Below are 23,175 nucleotides of genomic sequence, written 5' to 3' on the forward strand. Positions count from 1 at the left end.
TGCTATATTTCAGATTCTAACTTAGTTAACTTAATAGTTAATTTTTCTTTTTGATTGTTTCAATTGTAGAAACGCCAATAGAGACAAGGGTACATTACACAGAGCATCTAGTTTAAAATCTTAAACCGATTGTAAATTGTATAAGTAATTCAAGTTTCAAAAAGAAAGTTAACTACAACTTTTATGCTAGGAGGACCATGTGATTTATTGAACAAATCAGTATACTTTTTATAGTGAAATGAGGCCCTATTTATAATAATATGTCCATACAGCAGGTGAAAACCAGAATTACTATAGGCAAATCAGGAAAAGTGGGTGTCCTTATACTAATCAAAGATTCCTTAAGTAAAAATAAAGCAACACCCATCATTGTTTTTCATTAGTGTACAGGCTGGTTAGAGCTGGCTGGGCCTTTGTAAGTTTGATCAAGCATCTGTTCAGCTGGCAGTTTAGCTGTAGGCTGATTGGTGTAAAGTGGCCTTCAAAGAGACTCCTCAGCCCTGTCATCTCATCTTCCAGCAGGCTAATCTGGGTTTATCAATTCTTACCTTTGATTGAATTGCAAAATAATATATTTGCTTACATTTGTTGGGTGCAATAGATTAGTCTTAATGTCTTAAAAAATTATTTAAAATATCTTTGTCTTTAGAAATGAGCTGATTTCTAATTAATTTTCATGGTAATTAATTTTACTAAAATTAAACATTGTTTTTCCTTAACGATAAACAAATAGTTCAGGTACTAACAATCTAAAGAAAAAATATTTTATTTTAACATTTTCCTGTCAATTTTGCTAAATGTAGTAGGTGTGCAAACTCTAAAAATTGAAATTCTAAAGAATTGATCATAAATATATTATTAAATGGAATGTAAATGTATGTCTTATAAATAGTAATATACATTGATTTTTACTATATTAGAAGTATATGATTACAAGATGGCAAACTTCCTAAATGATTATTCAAAATGTATTTGTTAAGAGGCCTCCAAAGTAAGAGGAAATATTGCCTTTTATTTTATTTATTTTGGTACTTGCCCAGAGGCACTTTACCACTGTGCCAGATACCCATTCCTTTTTATTCTTTATTTTGAGACAGGATCTCACTACATTGCTGAGGCTAGCCTTGAACTTGGGATCCTCCTGTCTCAGCCTTCTGAGCCACTGGGATTAACAGGCGTGTCCTACCACACCAGCTTACCTTTTAAATATTAGGGGAAAAAACTGCTGTTTGAACATTTGTTTTCATTGGCATGGAAGATAAGATAATGGGATTAAATTGTAGCACAGCAATTTCAGTTAGTTGGTAAACTGAGGGAGATTTTTCCCTCATAAATATGCTACTATTTTTTATTTATTTATCCCCTGCAGGGTGTTTAGATTCATTGCAAATTTTCACTGTTATGAATAGTGCTACAATAAACATGGGGATGCAGTTATCTTTGTGGTTAATGACATTATCTCTTTGGAGTATATCCCAAATAGTGGGATAGATCATATAGTCTGTTTTTAGTCTGTAGATAATCTATTTTTCATCTTTTGAGGAATTTCCATACTGTTTTCCATAATGACTGTACTAATTTACATTGTACAAAAGTTACTTTTCTCCACATCCCTATGAGCATATATGTTTTGTCTTTCTTATGGTAACTATTCTAATTGGTGTGAAATAAGTCATTGTAGTTCTGATTTGCAATTCACTGATTAGTGAAATTAATTAGTTCATGTACTTGTTGACCACCATTTATAAGTCATCTTTTGAAACATGTCTGTTTAGTTCTTCAGCCCATTTTTTAATTGGATTTTTGTTTGTTTGTTTGTTTTTGATGTTCAGCTTTTTGAGTTCCTTTTACATTCTGGATGTCAGTTCCTTGTAGGATGAAGTTTGCAAATATTTTCTCACAATCTGTAAGTTCTCCCTTAATTCTGTTGATGATTTCTTTTGCTGGGCTGAAGTTTCTTTCTTTGATATAATCCCTTTGTGGATTTTTTACCTTTTTTGCTTTTATCTTCACAGTCCTATCTTAAAAAAATTTACCTACACCATTGTCACAAAGTGTTTGCCCTGTTTTTTTCTTGAAGTTATTTCATAATATTGGGTTTAACATTTAGGTCTTTGATCATTTTGAGTTGAATTTTTATGTAAGGTGAGAAAGAGATCTAGTTTCATTCTTTTGCATATGTATATCCAGTTTTGCCAGCATCATGTATTGAAGAGTGTCTTCTCTGCATTGAGTTCTTGGTAGCCTTCTCAAAAATCTGTTGGGTGCATGAGCATGGATTAATTTCTGTGTTCTCTGTTCTGTTCCATTGCTCCACATGTCTGTTTTTATGGTAGTACCATACTGCTTGAGTTACTATAGCTTTGTAGTATATTTTGAAGTTAGATATTGTGATGCCTCCAGCTGAGTGTGTGTGTGTGTTTAATCACTCAGGATCACTTTGGCTATTCTGGGTTTTTATTGTACCAAAAGAATTTTAGGATTGTTTTTTCTATTTGAAGAAAGTCATTAGGGGTTGATAATATGGCAGTGGTAAGAGTACTTGTGTAGCATGCCCAAGCACCCCCCACTCCACCTCCTCAAAAAAAAGAAAGGGGAGGGAAAGAAGGAGAGTTTTTGCTATTTTGATGGGAATTACATTAAATCTATAGTTTGCTTTAGGCAAAATATTGGTTCTTCCATTCCAAGATCATGGAGTATCTTTTCATTTTTCTTGTGTCCTCAATTATTATTTCTTTCATCAATAATTTATAATTTTTTTGAGATCTTTCACTTCCTTAGTTTAGTTTATTCCTAAATACTTATTTTTATTGCTATCATGAGTGGAGCTGCTTCCTAATTTTTTTTCAACAAGTGTATTATTGCTGTATAAAAATGCCACATTTTTTCCTATGTTGATTTTGTATCCTGCCACTGTACAGAATGTTAAGTTCTAACAGTTTTCTGATGCAGTAGATTCAGGTTTTTCTATGTATAGAATCATGTCATTTGTAAATGTGGATATTTAACTTCTTCATTTCCAGTATGGAACCTCTTTATTTTTTTCTCTTGCCTAATCTTAAATAAGTGTAGTGGAAGTGGATATCCTTTTCTTATTATGTATAGTATGATATTGGCTGTTGGTTTTTCATATATAGTTCAAGTTTTATCGTGAAGGGGAGTCGAATCTAGTATCTGTTGAAGCAATCATATGGTTTTGTCCTTCATTCTGTTGGTGTTGCATCACATTTATTGAGATGCATATGTTGAAGTGTTCTTATGTCCCAGGGATGAATTCCACTTGATCATAGTGTTTGATCTTGGTGCTGTTGGTTTGATTGTAGTTTATTGAGATTTTTGCATCTGCCTTTGTAGTTTTGTTGTGTCTTTTTCTGGTTTTGCTCAGGGTAATCCTGGTCTTGTAAAGAGTTTGGCAAATTTCTCTCTGCTTCAGTTTTTTTGGAATAATTTAAGAAGAATTGGAATTAATTCTTTTTTAGGATTTAATTAATTCTTTTGTAGGTTTTAACAATAAAGCCATCAGGTCCTAGATGAGAGATTTTTAATTAATGCTTCAATCTCATTATTCATTATTGATCTGTGTAGATTTTGTGTTTTTTTCTTGATTCAATGTAAATAGGTCATAAGTGTTCAGGAATTAATCAATTTCTTTTAAATTTTCCAGTTTCTTATGATCTTTCATATTTCTGTGGTATCAGATGTAATGTCTCTTTTTTTCCCTCTTAATTTTAGTCTTCTTTCTTTTTTCTTGATTAGTCCAGCTAAAAGTTTGTTGATTTTTGTTTTATCCTTTAAAAAAAAAAACACACACAACACTTTGATTTTGATCTTTTCTATTTTTCAATTTCAATTTTATTTATTTATTTATGCTGTGTTCTTAATTTCATTCCTTCTATTAACTTTGGATTTGGTTTGTTGTTTTCTTAAATCTTTGAAGTATATTAATAGGTGTTTAAGATATCTTTTTGATTTTGATATATGTCTTGTTGCTATAAACTTCTCTCTTGCTTCCTTTTTTGTGGTATCCTACAGGCTTTGGTATACTGTGTTGTCATTTTCATTGGTTTCCAGAACATTTTTTTTCTATTTTATTTTTTTTTATTGCCCATTGGTAATTTAGGAGCATGTTATTCAATTTTCACTCTTCTCATTGTTGATTTGTAGTTCTAATCAATCGAGGTCTGAGAGCATACGTGACATTTCTGTTTTTTGAAATTTACTGAGACTTAGTTTCTGACCTAACATATGATCTATGCTGAAGATGTTCTATGTTCTAATGAGGAGAATATGTATTCTGTTGCCCTTGAATGAAATGTTCTGTAAATATCTGTTAGGTCCATTTGCTCTAGAATGTGATCAACCCAGATAGTTTTTTTTTTTTTTTTTGCTGATTTTCTGCTTGGACAGTCTATCCATTTGGGAAAGTGGGGTGTTGAAGTCCCCAACTATTTATGTATTAGTGTCTTTATCTCCTTTTATGTCAAATAATATTTATTTTATGTATTTGGATGGTCCTGTGATGGGTGCAAGGATGTTTACAATTACTATGTCTCCTTGCTAGAGTGATTCTTTTGTCAACATGTAATGATGTCTTTGTCTCTTTTTGCAGTTTTCAATTTAAAGTCAGCCTTATCTGATATTAGTACAGCTACTCCTCACTTGTTTTTGCTTTCCGTTTGTGTAATATAGCTTTCTTTTACTGATTGCTTAGTCTGGAATATCTTTATTAGTGGAGTTTTTAATAAAGAGCACATAGTTGGGTCTTGTTTATTGTTGTTGTTGTTTTAAATCTATTTGGCCAGTCTGTATCTTTTGATTGGTCAATTTAATTCATGTTTTAATATTCTCTAGTAATACAAATGAAATGTTATAACAGTTTGATTTGATTTAGGTATGTTTGGGATATTCAATAATCTTGCGTACTACTAATATTAAATAATGAGGAAAATATCTTTTGGGAAATAAATTGAAAAGAATACTTTTATGTTGTCTTATTTTATTTTTGGATTTAAACAGTTTAGTTTTATACTTTGTAGCTGCTACTGCTCTTTTTAGTTATAAACTGGCATCATTTCTATGTCCAGAGATATTCTACTATAGAGTAAAGAACATAAGATTTGGAAATCAAGAACAAGGATATGGATTTGAAAGTTGTATTCTTAATTTTAATAACATCACAAAACCATGAAGCTTAAATCCTTTTAGAAAAGCCTAGGAAAACTCAATAAACCAAATTATCTCAAATCCTTTGTATTTATGGTTCTGAGGTCATTAAACTCATAGAAATTTATGGTTTGATTAAAGGACTATCAGCAAACATTAAGAAAAATTTGACTGCTTTTTTTTAACAAGCTTTTTTTTATTAGTTGTTCAAAACATTATAAAGCTCTTGACATATCATATTTAATACACTTGATTCAAGCAGAATATGAACTCCCATTTTCACCCCATATACATATTGCAGATTCACATCAGTTCCACATCCACTTTTTTACATACTGCCATACTAGTGTCTGTTGTATTCTGCTGCCCTTCCTATCCTCTACTATCCCCCCTCCCCTCCCCTCCCATCTTCTCTCTCTATCCCATCTACTGTAATTCATTTCCTCTTTCTTGTTTTTTTTCCCCTTTCCCCTCACTTCCTCTTATATGTAGTTTTGTATAACAATGATGGTCTGCTTCCTTTACCATACAATTTCCCTTCTCTCTCTCTTTCCCTCCCCCCTCTCGACCCTGTTTAATGGTGATCTTCTTCTCATGTTCTTCCTCCCTATTCTGTTCTTAGTTGCTCTCCTTATATCAAAGATGACATTTGGCATTTGTTTTTTAGGGATTGGCTAGGTTCACTTAGCATAATCTGCTCTAGTGCCATCCATTTCCTTGCAAATGCCATGATTTTGTCGTTTTTTAGTGCAGAGTAATACTCCATTGTGTATAAATGCCACATTTTTTTTTATCCATTCATCTATTGAAGGGCATCTAGGTTGGTTCCACAGTCTAGCTATTGTGAATTGTGCTGCTATGAACATCGATGTAGCAGTGTCCCTGTAGCATGCTCTTTTTAGGTCTTTAGGGAATAGACCAAAAAGGGGAATAGCTGGGTCAAATGGTGGTTCCATTCCCAGCTTTCCAAGAAATCTCCATACTGCTTTCCAAATTGGCCGCACCAATTTGCAGTCCCACCAGCAATGTACAAGTGTACCCTTTTCCCCACATCCTCGCCAGCACTTGTTGTTGTTTGACTTCATAATGGCTGCCAATCTTACTGGAGTGAGATGGTATCTTAGGGTGGTTTTGATTTGCATTTCTCTGACTGCTAGAGATGGTGAGCATTTTTTCATGTACTTGTTGATTGACTGTATGTCCTCCTCTGAGAAGTGTCTGTTCAGGTCCTTGGCCCATTTGTTGATTGGGTTATTTGTTATCTTATTGTCTAATTTTTTGAGTTCTTTGTATACTCTGGATATTAGGGCTCTATCTGAAGTGTGAGGAGTAAAAATTTGTTCCCATGATGTAGGCTCCCTATTTACCTCTCTTATTGTTTCTCTTGCTGAGAAAAAACTTTTTAGTTTAAGTAAGTCCCATTTGTTGATTCTTGTTATTAACTCTTGTGCTATGGGTGTCCTATTAAGGAATTTGGAGCACGACCCCACAATATGTAGATCGGAGCCAACTTTTTCTTCTATCAGACGCAGAGTCTCTGATTTGATATCAAGTTCCTTGATCCATTTTGAGTTAACTTTTGTGCATGGCGAGAGAAAGGGATTCAGTTTCATTTTGTTGCATATGGATTTCCAGTTTTCCCAGCACCATGTGTTGAAGATGCTATCCTTCCTCCATTGCATGCTTTTAGCCCCTTTATCAAATATAAGATAGTTGTAACTTTGTGGATTAGTCTCTGGGTCCTCTATTCTGTACCATTGGTCCACCCGCCTGTTTTGGTACCAGTACCATGCTGTTTTTGTTACTATTGCTCTGTAGTATAGTTTGAAGTCTGGTATTGCTATGCCGCCTGATTCACACTTCCTGCTTAGAATTGCTTTTGCTGTTCTGGGTCTTTTATTTTTCCATATGAATTTCATGATTGCTTTCTCTATTTCTACAAGAAATGCCATTGGGATTTTGATTGGCATTGCATTAAACCTATAGAGAACTTTTGGTAATATCGCCATTTTGATGATGTTAGTTCTGCCTATCCATGAACAGGGTATATTTTTCCATCTTCTAAAGTCTTCTTCTATTTCTCTCTTTAGGGTTCTGTAGTTTTCATTGTATAAATCTTTCACCTCTTTTGTTAGGTTGATTCCCAAGTATTTTATCTTTTTGAGGATATTGTGAATGGGGTGGTTGTCCTCATTTCCACTTCAGAAGGATTGTCGCTGATATACAGAAATGCCTTTGATTTATGCATGTTGATTTTATATCCTGCCACTTTGCTGAATTAATTTATTAGTTCTAGTAGTTTCTTTTTAGACCCTTTTCGGTCTTCTAGGTATATAATCATGTCATATGCAAATAGTGATAAATTAAGTTCTTCTTTTCCTATTTTTATGCCTTTAATTTCTTTCGTCTGTCTAATTGCTCTGGCCTGTGTTTCGAGAACTATATTGAATAGAAGTGGTGATAGAGGGCATCCCTGTCTTGTTCCAGATTTTAGAGGGAATGCCTTCAATTTTTCTCCATTCAGAATGATGCTAGCCTGAGGCTTAGCATAGATAGCTTTTACAATGTTGAGGTAAGTTCCTGTTATCCCTAGTTTTTCTAATGTTTTGAACATAAAGGGATGCTGTACTTTGTCGAATGCTTTTTCTGCGTCTATCGAGATGATCATATGGTTCTTATCTTTAAGTCTGTTGATGTGGTGAATAACATTTATTGATTTCCGTATATTGAACCATCCTTGCATCCCAGGGATGAATCCTACTTGATCATGGTACACAATTTTTTTGATGTGTTTTTGTATCCGACTCGCCAGAATTTTATTGAGGATTTTTGCATCTAGGTTCATTAGAGATATTGGTCTATAGTTTTCTTTCTTTGAGGTGTCTTTGTCTGGTTTCGGAATCAGGGTGATGTTGGCCTCATAGAATGAATTTGGAAGAGCTCCCTCTTTTTCTATTTCCTGAAATAACTTGAAAAGTATTGGTATTAATTCTTCTTTAAAGGTTTTGTAAAACTCTGCTGTATACCCATCTGGTCCTGGGCTCTTCTTGGTTGGTAGTCTTTTGATTGCTTTTTCTATTTCATCCATTGATATTGGTCTGTTCAAATTGTGTGTATCCTCCTGACTCAGTCTGGGCAAATCATATGACTTAAGAAATTTATCGATGTCTTCACTATCTTCTATTTTATTGGAATATAGGGTTTCAAAATAATTTCTAATTGTCTTCTGTATTTCTGTAGCATCTGTTGTGATATTGCCTTTTTCATCTTTCTCTTCTCTTCGTTAGCATGACCAAGGGTCTGTCGATCTTATTTATTTTTTCGAAGAACCAACTTTTAGTTTTGTCAATTTTTTCAATAGTTTTTTTTTGTTTCAATTTCGTTGATTTCCGCTCTGATTTTAATTATTTCTTGCCTTCTGCTACATTTGCTGTTGTTTCACTCTTCCTTTTCTAGGGCTTTGAGATGAAGTGTGAGGTCATTTATTTGTTGGTTTTTTCTTTTTTTGAGGAATGACCTCCAGGCGATGAATTTCCCTCTTAAAACTGCTTTCATTGTGTCCCATAGATTCCGATATGTTGTGTCTGTATTTTCATTTATCTCTAAGAATTTTTTGATTCCTCCTTTATGTCTTCTGTAACCCATTGATCATTCAGTAACATATTGTTCATTTCCATGTGATGTAGGATTTTTCCTTCCTTTTATCATTGATTTTCAGTTTCATTCCATTATGATCAGATAAAATGCATGGTATTATCTCCACCCCTTTATATTTACTGAGGGATGCCCTATGGCATAATATATGGTCTATTTTTGAGAAGGATCCATGTGCTACTGAGAAAAAAGTATATCCACTTGATGATGGTTGATATATTCTATATATGTCAGTTAAGTCTAGGTTATTGATTGTGATATTGAGTTCTATAGTTTCTTTATTCAACTTTTGTTTGGGGGATCTGTCCAATGGTGAGAGAGGTGTGTTGAAGTCATCCATAATTATTGTGTTGTGGTCTATTTGATTCTTGAACTTGAGGAGAGTTTGTTTTATGAACGTCGCAGCACCCTTATTTGGTGCATAAATATTGATAATTGGTCTTGTTGGTGAATGGTTCCTTTTATCAGTATATAATGTCCTTATCCCTTTTGATTAACTTAGTCTTGAAGTCGATTTTATTTGATATGAGGATGGTCACCCCTGCTTGCTTACGAGGACCGTGTGCATGGTATATTTTTCCCAACCTTTCACCTTTAGCCTGTGTATGTCTTTTCCAATCAGATGTGTCTCCTGGAGGCAGCATATTGTTGGATTTGTTTTTTTAATCCATGTTATCAGCCTATGACGCTTTATTAGAGAGTTTAAGCCATTAACGTTTAGAGTTACTATTGATATATGGTTTGTAGTTCCAGCCATGTTTGATTATTTATCTTTTTTTTTTTTTAAATTTGGTTTGTTTCTCCATGATTAGCTTTCCCCCCCGCCCTCTGGCTTTACTGAGGTACTTCCCACTGTTGGTTTTGGTTATTGTTTTTCATTTCTTCCTTGTAGTGTTTTGCTCAAGATGCTTTGCAATGCTGGTTTTCTGGCTGCAAATTCTTTTAACTTTTGTTTATCATGAAAGATTTTTATTTTGTTGTCGTACCTGAAGCTTAATTTTGCTGGATACAAAATTCTTGGTTGGTATCCATTGTCTTTCAGGGTTTGAAATTCGTTGTTCCAGGATCTTCTCACTTTCAGCGTCTGTGATGAAAAATCCATTATTAACCTTATTGGTTTACCCCTGAATGTAATCTGCCTCCTTTCTTTTGTAGCTTTTAATATTTTCTCTTTGTTCTGTATATTGGATATCTTCATAACAATGTGTCATGGCGTTGGTCTACTGTGATTTTGTATGCTTGGTGTCCTGTATGCATCTACAATTTGTATATCCGTTTCCTTTTTTATTTCTGGAAAGTTTTCTATAATTATTTCATTCAGCAGATTGCTCATTCCCTTGGTTTGAACCTCCATACCTTCCTCTATCCCGATGACTCTTAAGATTGGTTTTTTTATGTTATCCCATATCTCTTGGATGTTTTTCTCATGATTTTTTTACCAGCCTTTCTGAGTTGGCTAGACTCTTTTCAAGATGATATATTTTGTCTTCATTATCTGACGTTCTGGCTTCTACTTGCTCCACTCTGTTGGTGATACTCTCATTTGAGTTTTTAATTTGGTTTATAATTTCCTTCATTTCTAGAATTATTGTTTGATTTTTTTATAATCTCTATCTCCTGATAAAAATGCTTATTTGCTTCTTTTATCTGTTTAAGTAATTCATTTTCAATGTGTTCTTTTATTGCTTGAATTTGCTTTCTCATATCCTCTTTAAGATTCCATTCCATCTGTCTAAGGAATTCCTTGAGTTCTTTATTTGACCATTTTTCTGATGCCTCTAGGTCCTCCTGAATATTTAGGCTGTCCTGCATTGTTTGTACACCTTTTCTTCTTTGCTTTTTCATGCTGCTCATGTTACTTCTTGTTCTGTTTTGACTGCTGAGTTTCTGTTTACTCCTATAAATTTATTTGATGCTTGGGAGGAAAGGTATTAGAAGGGAAGGGAAGAAGTCACTAAAGAGAATGAGAGTAAACAGGTAGAATTCAAGGAAGGGGGGAATAAGAAAATTGAAAAGACAAAAGAAAAAAATAAAAAAGAAAAAAAGAAAAAAAATTTAAAAATAATCAAAAAAATTAAAAATAAAAAAATATTTTAAAAAATTTAAAAAATAAAAATAAAAAAAACCCAAATTAAAAAAAAATTTAATAAATGCAGTCTTAGAGTTTGATTAACTTCTCTTCCAGTAAGTGGAGCTGTGCCCACCGGGCCAAGCTTCTCCTCTCAATGTTGGGGAACCAATCACTGTGCAGCAGCTCCTCCTCCCCGACTGGGCGGGTCTCCATTCCTGAGTGCCTAGGGCCTTTTCTTGTGTCTAGTCACTTCCCCACTTTTTCTCAAGCCAGGCCCCGCTCACCGGTGACGCTCACCACAATACTGGCTACACGCCAGGTCTGCTGCTCCCGGGAGCCCTATTTTCTTGAAAGACTGGGCACACTCTCCCTGTTTGCCATTCCCTCAGACCCTAAGTTTGTGGAGCTTGGGGCTGAGAACCCTCAGCGTATTTTGCTAGCCCTCCGGTAGCCACGCCCCTGGTAGCTGGTGCAAGAGACCTATGTTGTCCACACTGGTGGGAGCGGTAGCCGGGGGTGCTGCGCCGCGGGTCCTGTGCCACTCCTGATTCCCTTGGTCTGACTATTGCACTCACGGGAGAGCTGGGAGGGGCCCTTAAGTTTTCCCCGCTGTGTGGAGAGGGAAGGCTAGGGGGTTACACACCTGTCGCCACCGGTTTCAATGAAGTTATCTCCTGTGCTGCATTCTGATGACGTCAGTTCTCTGCCATGGTGGTATCCCATGCAAATGGTGACAGTTCGTTCCCTTTGCCAGGTGACCAATGCAACAGGTGGGTCCTGACTGGCTGTCCCAAGCCCCGTCTCAATCCTGTGGCCACTGCCTATGAAGGCTCGGTTGGTATTAACCTCCGCAGGTTCAGAAGGGCCGCCCAGTTGTTTCAGCGGGATTGTTTAGTGCTGAGTCACAGCGGTTTGTCTGCGAGACGCAAGCGAACGGGAGCCTGAATTCGGCTGATCCGGGCTCGGTGTGTGTTCTGAGAGGTGCAGACTCTTCGCCCTAGATCCACGTCAGCTCAGAATTGCCTAGTGATCCTGAGCAAACATTATTTAGATGGTTTAAGACTCCCTATGCCCGCGCAGCTGAAGGGGTCAGAGACTTGATCTCTCTGCACCCGCCACCATGTTGGATCCTCCTGACTGCTTTTTTGATTGATTGACAATGATTATGTTAGTTATTTTTGCCACTGTGACTGAATGATCTGACTAGAACAATTTTAGGGGAGGAAAGGTTTATTTGAGGGCTCACAGTTACAGAGGTCTTAATCCGTAGAAGGCAGGCTTCATTCTTCAGGGATCCAGGTGAGGCAGAGTATCATGGCAGAAGAGTGTGGCAGAGGGAAACAGCTCACATGTTGCTCAGGAAACAGAGAGAAAGACTCCACTGGCCAGATATTAAACATATACCCATAGCCATGCCCCCAGTGAATTACTTCGTCCAGCCACACGTCATCTCCTTCCAGTTACCACTCAATTAATCCCATCAGTGATTAATTTATTGATTAGGTTAAGGCTGTAACCCAATCATTACTTTTCCACACTTTCTTGTATTGTCTCACATGGGAGCTTTTGAGGGAACACCCCACATCTAAATCATAACAGATTACAACCTTAAAAACTATGATTCCTTCTCTATAATGTCATATATGAATTGATAACTTCTATTTAAGTAGAGGTGATTGACACAAGAAACCACCTCAAGATTAAAAATTTAAAAATAGAAGGAAATTAGAGACAACATATCAAAGGGAGGAATGTAAATACTAAGCAGTATTAAAAATAGACAATATAGAACAAAATGACAAATACAAACGATTCAAAATTTTCGTGTCCATATAACTCAAATTGTTTTTGAGTTTTCTTGCTTAAAGACAGCCTTTAACACTTTAAATCCAATATTTTTCTTTTTATAACATTTATATCCCATATTTTGGGAACAGATACCTACAAATTTAAGATGCTTATTTAGAGCCAGGTACAGTGGCTTGTGTCTGTTGTCCTTGCATTTCCTGAGGCTGAGGCAGGAGGATTGCAAGTTTGAGGCCAGCCTCAGCAATTTAGCAAGACCCTGTCTCCACAATTAAAAGGACTCAAGATGTAACTCAGTGGTAAAGCACCCTGTACCAAAAAATAAAAAATGAAAGAAAAGAAGAAAAAGTTTATTTAGTGAGTTGAACCTTTTTTCATTACAAAAGTACCCTATTTTATAGCCTGGCAATGCTGTTTGCTTTAAACTTTGTTATTTTCTGATATTATGACAGTGTTTTTTTTTTTTTTTTGACACTTGCAAAATGTACCTTTCCCCACTTTTTTTCTTCGTGTCTTCCTTTTCCTTGTATTTTCATATTTTTCTATTGTAAACAACAATAATGGGATTTACCTTTTACATCTTCTAGATCACTGTCTTTTAACTGGAATATTTAACCCATTTATATTTAGTGTAGTTATTGATATATGTGTGTTTACATCCATTCTTTTATATTTTGGTTTTTGTATATTCTCCTTTTGATCTCTCATGTCATTTCTATTCATGATCTGATCTCTGCCAGTGTCGGAACCACCCTTCCGATAGAGGTTGAGGAGAATCAATAGACCAGCTAGTGAGTGTCTCTGGGCTGAGTGAGAGGGTAAGTGTCGCGACCCGATCTGCCACCCAGCCTGGCAAAAATCACACTGAGTCGGGAGTTGAGTCAGCCGAGATGGCGCAGCAACTCAGTTTATTGTGGAGGAAGAGGACTTATATAAGAGAGAGGAGAAGGAGGGGGGGACAAAGGCAGGGGCCAATCAGAGATCGGAGAGTCCCCTAGGTTGGGGTAGCCTAGGCACCCGAGTTACAGAAACAGAGCCCCGTTACCCTAGTTACAGAAACAATACCCCATTAGGTATATGTGTCCCGTTGCTGGGGAGTTATTCTTTGTGTTTGCGGAAGCCATATCTTGGGGCCATTCAGGCACGTATATGGAAGCCATTTCTCAAGCTCTAAGTGTCATCATGTACATGGAGAATCACAAAACCAGAATCACAAGACTGGGGATTTCTTTTTCCCCAGCGATTGCACTTCCGTGGTCAGCAGAGTTCCCAACATGCCAGTATTTTCAAGCTTATATATCCTAAGGGATTTTATGTTAGCTTTTTTCAGACCCTTAGGGCAATACCCAATCTAAAGCCACTTTTTATTCTTTACTGAAAAGTTTCAGACACCCACACACATCTCCTAACCTCACCAAAGTTTTTTTTTTTTTTTTCACTTATTAGTGCCCTCAACCTTTTTTCAGTAAAATTCCATCTCTTACAGATAGAATTTTGTTTTTATCCTATTAACAAAGTCATTATTGTACCTGAAATTTTTTCAAAACAATTCCTTAATATAAAATAATTAGATTTATGTTCACATTCCCTCAGTCATCTTATACATGTGTTTGTAAATTTCACTTATTTAAATTAATATTCACAAGAAATTTATAGGTTTCATTTGCTTACACATCTTTTAGATTTTTTAAAACTTTATGATTGGTGGTCTAATCTAGAGGCTTAATTAAATCCCAGAGAATTAAAAAAAATTTTTTTTTAGTTCTTGATAGAACTTTATTTTTATTTATTTATATGTAGTGCTGAAAATCAAACCCAGTGCCTCACACATGATAGGCAAACTCTCCACCACTGAGCTACAACCCCAGCCCCTAAATCCCAGTAAAATATTTGAAAAGAATCCTCAAGTGGTAGTGTTTACTTCCTGTTTTATTACATCAGAGGACATTTAACACCTGTCTCTTTTGTTGCAAGATCTTTTCAGATGTTATAAACCTGACGGATACATTATGAAATTCCCTATCATTTAATAGATGCTATTCATTGAAAATCTTTGCCCATAGTCATTTTATTAAGAGTTACAAATGGTGATATTCTAATTCTGGGTTTCCTTTTGGCATTATTAACTGGGATTCTCTGAAGAATTTTGGCTCATTATCTATTTTATTGCCCTGAAATTCAGTTTGCCCAGAGTTTTTGCATTATGTTCTAATATCTTTCAAATATGGTCAGTTTTTATTTAATGTCATTATGAACTCATGAATTTTTAACTTTGTGATGATAATATTGCATCATCATTCTTTTTGATGCTTAAAGGAATCCCTATTCAGCTTGGTTTCTGTGAACTTTCCACTGAACAAGCCACATACTAATTGATAGCTTTCTTGCTTTCTTCTCAGACTACTCCAGACTATTTAACATTCCCTGCTCCAAACCCAGAATCAATCAAGGAGCCCCAGTTCCTTTTATTGGGAAATAGTATGAAATCATATGTGCTAAATGAATATATTTTTGTTGGATCATTACTTCTAGGCCTCTTTAAAGGCAGGGTTAGCAGATACATTTTTATGAGAAAATACATCATGAGTTTATACTGATTTCCAAATTCTAATTTAAGATTACGAGATTTTCCTTTTTTTATTTTATATTTGTATTTTTTTTTACTTACTGTGCAAATCTTCATTCCCAGCAACATAGATTGATATTTACTTGCTTTATTTATATATATGTACAGACATATCTGTGGAAGAATAGCAACATTACTACCAAGACAATAAATATTTGAAATTTCTCTGTGGGTCTCTTTTATTGCTGAGATATATCCTATAAAGAAAAAAAAACAGTCAAAATTATATTTTTAAAATTACTAGAAAAAAATTCCCTAAAATTGCAATCAACTAGGGATGGGGTTGTGGCTCAGAGATAGAGTGTTTGCCTATCATGCATGAGGCACTGGGTTCGGTCCTCAGCATCACATAAAAATAAATAAATAAAATAAAGGTATTGTGTCCACCAACAAATAAAAAAGTAAATATTTTTTTTAAAAATGCAATCAAGTAAATAACATTAAGTTAATTTGTTTTAGGGTTGTTTAGCGATTACTGTTTGTGTGTTTTCACAGGGAGAGCAGCAGCCGATTTGGATTCCAGAGAGATTAACTAAGGTCCTGACCCAGTGATTGTCTGGAGTCGGGGGTCTGTTTGTGTGTTTCCACAGGGAGAACAGCAGCCACTCTACTGCTCAGCCACAACTCCAGCCCTGTTTTCCTTTTTACTTAATTTTATTTTGTAATCTTTATGATTCCAAATCAAAACATTTTAAGTCCAGTATATTGAGATATTCTTTTCATCCCTGTCCTTCCTATTTCTCCATAGGTAGCCATTTCATTTTTATTATTTTTTGTTATATTCTTTCATCTATTTTCTTTTGAAAATATAAGCAAATAATAGTTATACCCTACAGCATAAGTACATAGTATACGTACTTTCTGTACTTCGCTAAAATTGGCTGGGCACAATTCAGGAGCCACTTGTCAAAAGAAACGAACTTTATTTTTAGAACACACACACTGCACCACACAGCTCTTCAGGAAAACCTTCAGAGCCCACCTGCCACCACCGGCTTCCCGCAATCCTCTCAACCTCCCCCACTCCTCCTGCTCTTGAGACCGATTGGCTGGGTTGCGTGGGCGGAGCCAAAAAAAGTCCCCCAATGAGCAGCTCCGTGGTCTGAAAGGGCGGGGAAACCACCCAATGAGCATCACCGCAGAGGAGCCAATCATCAGCTGGCAGCTAGAAGTTTGCTGGCAGCTGGAAGTTTGCTGGGGCCCCTTCGTCTGTGGCTCTCAACATCTCCCCCTCTCTGTTTAAACAACAAGCATGTGGCTTAGGGACCGTGCCTGCCTTAGGTTGTCCAGTACTACATATGGTTCTTACCCGTCGTCGGATGAGCTGACCTCAAGGCGTCAGCCTCCTGTCTTAGGTTGGTACCATTGCAATTGGATCTTACCCGTCATTGACTACCGGTCCAGCATACAGCCACACCTGTGGGTAGGTCTTTGTACCAGCGGGAGGGTGAGGTTATTTGCCTCACCTCTGTTCGCCCCCAAATGTTAGCTGAATGACCATCACAAGCAGAAGGGAGGAGGATACACCAAGCCAATTGACGGCTCCTTTTGGAAAAATTGTACCACTGATGACACCATCAGCAAAAATACCCCAATACTACCACAAGTTGCCTCACCAACAGATAGTTCACAATGCATACAAGTGAGTTCACAATGCATACAAGTGATGCATAGTCCAGGCAAGTTCTGTAAGCAGTTCAGTGATGGCTCTTGCAGAAGCTGTAGATTGGTTTTATCTTTGTCTTCACCGGCACTGGGATGAAGATAGGAATTCTGGCAATAATGGCTAAAGAAAAAATTATGTAACATTCCAGAAGGCACTAAAAGAAAACAATTTTCTTAACAATTTACATTATCTTGAACAGAATTATTAAATATAATGAAAAGGAAAGGTGAAAGTAAACAAACAGATCTGTTAACCTCCTTTTTTGTTCACATATTAAAACAATCTTCAACAGCTGTTTACCCAAATTAAATTAAACCATTTAAATCACATGAATAAAAAAAAATTTGGATCCATTTTTTCATGAGCACTCATCATATATGATATATGGACATACGTACATACAAACATACAACACAAAACACAAGTGTGCACACATAATACATACAACACATAACATAATAGTAAAGGCCTTATAACTTTTTACAGGTGCAATGTTTAAAAACTCTATAGTCAAAAAATAGAACTGATCAGCAAAACATTAACCTAGGTCTGTATGAGCTCAAAAAACAAAATAGAACTTCATGATGTGGGAAAGGGTAATAATAAAATAGATATTGAAAAAAGCATCCTGGTTCTGTCGCAAATGTAAGAATAGCCAAACTGGAGTTTTGGATATCAGTTGTTATGGATTTGAGCCAAATCATCTTCTTTTTGGTCTGTAGAAATTGCTTTAGTTAATCTTTCTGGAATCCAAATCAGCTGCTGTTCTCCCTGTGGAAACACACAAACAGACCGCCGACTCCAGACAATTACTGGGTCAGGATCTTTCCATTGTCCTGTTAGAATATCCTTCCAAAGTACCTTGGGCTTATGTACATCTTTTGGACACATACGCCTTTCCGCAGCACTAAGCCCTGATGAATCCAAATTTAAAAAGTTTAGAGTAAAAAGTGTTATTTTAAGTTTATCTTTGGGGGATATATACCCCTTTCCAGTTCCCTCTTTTTGCTTTAATAAGTACGTTTTAATAGTTTGATAGCTCTTTCAACTATGCCTTGTCCCTGTGGATTGTATGGTATTCCTGTTATATGAGTAATGCCAAATGTTGAGCAAAATTGTTTAAAAGAGGTAGAAGTATAACCAGGGGCATTATCTGTTTTTAACTGTTTTGGAACGCCCACAATGGCAAAATTGTGTAAGCAATGAGCTATAATATCTTTAGTTTTTTCTCCGGCATGAAGGGAGCCCATCAAAAATCCGGAAGAAGTATCAACTGTAACATGCAAATATTTTAATTTTCCAAATTCTGGCAAGTGTGTGACGTCCATCTGCCAAATATGGTTAGGTATCAGTCCTCTAGGATTGACTCCAAGATTAACTTGTGGTAAAAAGGTCACACAGTTTTGACATTGTTTTATTATTTGTCTAGCTTGTTCCTTAGTTATTTTAAAATGCTTTTGTAAAGTATTAGCATTGACATGGAACTTTTTATGAAAATTTGTAGCTTCTTCTAATGTATGTCATGTGTAGTTTTATCTGCTAAATCATTGCCCAAACTAAGGGCTCCAGGCAATCCTGTATGTGCCCTGATATGTCCTATAAAGAATGGATCTTTTCTGTCCCAGATTAGACTTTGTATACTGGAAAGCAAAGTGAAAACAGTAGAGGAAGGGGAAATCCTACCAGCATCTTCAAGGGATACTATAGCATTAACTATATACTGACTATCAGAAAATAAATTAAATATAGAATCTTTAAACATCACAAAAGCTTGTAATACTGCATTAAGCTCTACCTTTTGAGCTGATTGTTTGGGTACTAAAAATGTAAAAGTTTGATCAGGTGTAACTATTGCTGCTGTACCATTATTTGACCCATCAGTGAATATATTTGGAGCATTCAAGATAGGTGTTTTTCTTGTCATTTTTGGAAAAATTACAGGATGCAATGACCAAAAAGACAATAAAGGATTAGATGGTAAGTGGTTATCAAATGAAACATTAGATTTGCACATGATTATTGCCCAAGTATTTAACTCATTAGCTAACTCATTAATTTGATCCATAGTATATAGAGTAATAATTTTATTGGGAGAAATTCCAAACACTCCCTTTGCTGCTTTTATTCCTTTGAGTATTAATTGTCCTACAGCCTCAGGATACCTAGTAAGAATAGTATTAGGAGAATAAGATAAATGTATCCATAATAATGGACCTTCTTGCCAAAATACTCCTGTAGGAATATTTTTTGTTGGTAGTACAATAAATAATAAAGGCAAACTTCTATCAATTCTGTCCAAATGCATATTTTCCATATATGTTTCAATGATTTTTAATTCTTTCTTGCTTCAGGCGTTAACATTCGGTGTGAATTTGGATCTGATAGACCTTTTAGGATATCAAATAAAGGTCCCAACTCTCCTGTTGGTATACCTAGATAAGGCCTTATCCAATTTGAGTCTCCTAATAACTTTTGGAAGTCATTAAGTGATTTGAGTTGATCTACTCGAATTTGAATTTTTGGTGGACGGACCATGGTTGAGGATAATAGAACTCCTAAATAATTAATTGGAAAATTTAATTGTACTTTATCTATTGCTATCTCTAGATTATAATTTTTTAATAAGTTTGTAAGTGTGGCATAACATTCTAGCAATGTGTTTTTATCTTTGTGTGCTAATAATACATCATCCATATAGTGAAATATTTGTAGTTCAGGATTTTGATTTCTAAGTGGCTGGATTACTTTGTTAACATAAATTGGACACATAGTTGGGCTGTTAGCCATCCCTTGAGGGAGTACTTTCCATTCATATCTCTGATCGGGACCTTCATGATTCAGTGCAGGGATAGTAAATGCAAAACGTGGACTATCCTCAGGATCAATTGGAATTGAAAAAAAAAAACCAATCTTTAATATCTATAACTAAAACATACCAGGTTTTTGGCAAAGCAGACAACTGAGGAATCCCCGATTGAGCAGGTCCCATAATAACCATCTCATTATTAATGGCTCTTAAATCTTGCAATAATCTCCATTTACCAGATTTCTTTTTGATGACAAAAATGGGAGTATTATGGGGAGATACAGAAGGTTGTATATGTCCTTCCACTAATTGTTGTTTGACCAGGTCATGGGCTGCTTGTATCTTTTCTTTAGTCAGGGGCCACTGAGGAACCCATACTGGTCTTTCTGATTTCCAAGTAATTTTTATTGTCTCAGTGGCCCCTTCTGAAAATCCAATCCATGTCCGTCTGTTCCTTGATCTATTTGTATTGGTGCTGCTATACCTTGTTCTTGTTTTTCTAATATTTTTCCTTTCCTAAAACCTTGTCTAGCCATAATACTGGGTGCATTTTGATTGATGTTATTTGTTAATGTCAAATCTAATTGATCTAGGACATCTCATCCCCATAAATTTCCAATACATATGGTTGTATAGTTCCTTCACATCCTTCAGGATCCTTCCAATCTAATACCATTGCACTTCTATGGGGATTAGTCGCCACTCCTAGGCCTCGAAGCGTTTGAGTGGCTTGTTGTAATGGCCAATGTTTTGGCCATTCTTGACGAGAGATGATGCTAAGGTCTGCACCTGTATCCAGTAGTCCATTAAATTCATGTCCTTGAATATTTAGTTTTAGCATGGAGCGAGAATCTAAGTTTAAAGAAAGCATAGCCCAATCTACACCTGTGGAGCCTAATCCCTTGGAACCTCTTTTTACAGTACAACTGGAAAATTTATCAAGTAGGCTGGGTATTATTAGTAACTGTGCTAGTCTATCTCCTGGTGAAATTACTGATATACCCTTTGGAGAACTGGCTATGATTTTTATTTCACTTTCATAATTGGGATCAATTACCCCAGGACTTATCATAAGTCCTTTTAGAGTAGAAGAACTGCATCCCAATAATAAGCCTACTGTTCCTTTGGGAAGAGGTCCTTTTACCCCTGTGGGAATAATTTAACTCCCATCTCTGGAGTCAGTACTGTTCTGGCGGAGGCGCAGATGTCCAATCCTGTGCTTCCTCTGGTTTGTCTAGTGAGGGACAATGTGTCCTGGGCACTACCCTGATGGTATTGCTGGGTTCCTTCAGTGCTCCGTATATTTGTGGTCTTGGGCCCTGGAGCACTGGGCCCCCCTGTCCATTTTTTGGCAATGGAGCCCGATGCCTTTCTCCATGATATCGTGGATAGACACCTGGTCCTTGTTCGTTTTTTGATAATGGAGTACCCTCTATGGTGGTTTGAGAACAGCATTCATTAGCCCAATGTCTCCCTCTACGGCATCGTGGTCAAATATCTGGTATTCTACTCCTTTGATACCTAGTTTTGTTAAACCCTCCTCCTATGGGGCAATTCCTTTTTAAATGTCCTGTTTGTTCACAATTATAGCATGTTTTTGGCCTGGCATCTAAAACCTGTTGTATTGCAGCTGCCACAACTTGCCCTTGTTCATTAATGTCTCTACATAATTTAATATATGTGTTTAAATCTTCATGTTTCCATGGTCTAATGACTTCTCTGCACCAACGATTCGCTTGCTCATAAGCCAGTTGTTTTATTAATTGCATTGCTTGTTATGTATTCCCAAAAACTCTGGTAGCTGTTTGAATAAGCCTATCTACAAATTCAGCGTAAGGTTCATTAGCTCCTTGTATTACCTTAGATAATTGACCTTGTAAACCTCCATGTCCTTGTAAAGTCTTCCATGCCCTAACTGCAACTACAGCAATTTGTATGTATACGCCAGGATCATATGCAATTTGTTGCTGTTGATCCTCATAAGGTCCCTTTCCTAACAACATATCTAGATTTCTCTGAGGATAACCAGCTTCTGCATTTCACCTAGCCGACTCCTTGCAAAATTCCTCATTGGCAACCTTCCATAACAGGTATTGTCCTCCATTTAGCACAGCTTTACACATATTAGCCCAGTCTGCTGGCGTCATGTTCAAGTTGGTAATGGATTCGACCATGCTTACAGTGAAGGGTGCTTGAGGACCGTAGGTTGTTACAGCCTCTTTTAGGTGCTTCACTTTTTTGAAATTTAAAGCATGGTGAATTCGCTGTCCTCCTGCCTGCTCAAATACAGGGCATGTTAATATTTGAGATCCTGTCTCAGGATCCCAACTATCAACTGCGGGGGTTGGGAGCCTCCCAGCATCTGGAGGTGGCGCTGTTGGTTGGACACTTACGCCCTCTGGTGATAGAAAGGTGTTAGTAGCAGTCTCCTGTTGTAACTTTTCCCCTGATGGCTTTTTCTGCTCTAAACTTTCTTCCTCTGTCTGACTAACTCGAGAGACCTTCTCTTTTACTTGAATCTTTTCCTCTGACTAACTTGAGAGACCTTCTCTTTTACTTGAATGAATATGTCTTCTCCTTCCTCTACCATTGTCTGAACTGAAGGCTTTGGACTAAGCAAACAAGATACGAACGTCCACAATGGCAATGTGCCAACTGGCAGAGTCCCTGGGCTTTTCTTTTCTATTCTTTTTAAATCTTTACCATGATGGTTCCATTGTGATATATTTAACAACTCCTCCTTAAAAAGCCATGGGCTACATTTTTGTATTGTATCAACGTATGCCCTGACTGCTCTTGATTTTACTGGGATGCCTCCTTCCTCTAACAATTTACTTAACACTCTTTTGGTTTGTTTTTTTACTAATTTCTGATCCCATATTTCTACTATAATACAACCCAACAAGATAACACCAAACAAAACCGAGACAGAATGAAACAAAAATGGAACAACACAAAATCATTATATCAGCCTTTCTATCCTCCTGAAATGTCCATCTGTCCTTTCTCCCTATCTGTTCCTCAGACGCAAATAGTTTTTCCTCAGATGTGAGCGGTTTTTCTTCCTTCTCACTCATTTCCAGGGACAGGCAACTTAAAGCAAAAGCAAAACAAAACAAAAGAAGAATCTTAAAATGGCTACCCATCCTCTCGCCCTGCCCTCAGGGGCGAGCAGTTTACCTTATCACTCACCCTCAGTCATTCCCCATGCGGCCCACCAAATACCGCAGTCTGGCTGGGCACAATTCAGGAGCCACTTGTCAAAAGAAATGAACTTTATTTTTAGAACACACACACCGCACCACACAGCTCTTCAGGAAAACCTTCAGAGCCCATCTGCCACCACCGGCTTCCCACAAGCCTCTCAACCTCCCCCACTCCTC

At 36.5% G+C, this 23,175-nt stretch overlaps 1 protein-coding gene across 15 annotated transcripts in view; it reads left to right on the top strand.

Moving 5' to 3' along the window:
* The window catches only part of Fam135a (family with sequence similarity 135 member A), a 118,420-nt gene that overhangs the window by 14,527 nt on the left and 80,718 nt on the right, over window positions 1-23,175 (top strand). Inside the window, exons 6-7 of one of the 15 annotated variants that reach the window (XM_058578809.1) lie at window positions 11,643-11,853; window positions 13,435-13,512. The exons of 12 other annotated variants lie outside the window; for them this stretch is intronic. The gene's annotated coding sequence lies outside the window, so the exon portion shown is untranslated. Of the gene's footprint in view, window positions 1-1,832; window positions 1,907-11,642; window positions 11,854-13,434; window positions 13,513-23,175 lie in introns of all 15 variants that reach the window. 2 more of the 15 variants (XM_058578808.1, XM_058578807.1) reach the window with 2 other exon arrangements.

The sequence above is a fragment of the Marmota monax genome, unplaced genomic scaffold, assembly GCF_021218885.2.
Source record: "Marmota monax isolate L192 unplaced genomic scaffold, Marmota_monax_Labrador192_F-V1.1 WCK01_AAM20220418_F8-fsc00091, whole genome shotgun sequence".
Lineage (NCBI taxonomy): Eukaryota > Metazoa > Chordata > Mammalia > Rodentia > Sciuridae > Marmota > Marmota monax.